Here is a 398-nt window from a genome sequence, read left to right as displayed (position 1 = left end):
TGCCGTCACAGATTCAGATGTCAATGAGGTTGCCTTATTTAATAATGTGCACAGCGCCTCTACCGTATTAGATGGGTAGCACGCAGCACGGACTGGACGAAAGACACTTACTGACGTCACTCTCCTGCGCGCTCAGATTTGCCAATTCATTTGCGAATTATGGTCATATTTGCGGGGCAGACCACAAAAACGAAATAGCAATTTCCTCTTTGATTTCTTTTTGATTATGGCATAAAATGTGCAGTTCAGAAGAAAATGCAAATGCAAATAGGATGATTGATTATTCATTTTATTAATGAGTCAAATAATGCAGCCACATTCTTAAAATGCATTTTCATTTTCAAATTTTACATTTCAAATTGAATTTTGGTATCTATTTGCTGGGGCATATTTTGAAA

Source organism: Morone saxatilis, unplaced genomic scaffold (assembly GCF_004916995.1).
Source record: "Morone saxatilis isolate NCDOM2014 unplaced genomic scaffold, NCSU_SB_2.0 Contig21, whole genome shotgun sequence".
Lineage (NCBI taxonomy): Eukaryota > Metazoa > Chordata > Actinopteri > Moronidae > Morone > Morone saxatilis.
The sequence above is the reverse complement of the archived record's forward strand: the minus strand, read 5'-3'. Positions refer to the sequence as shown.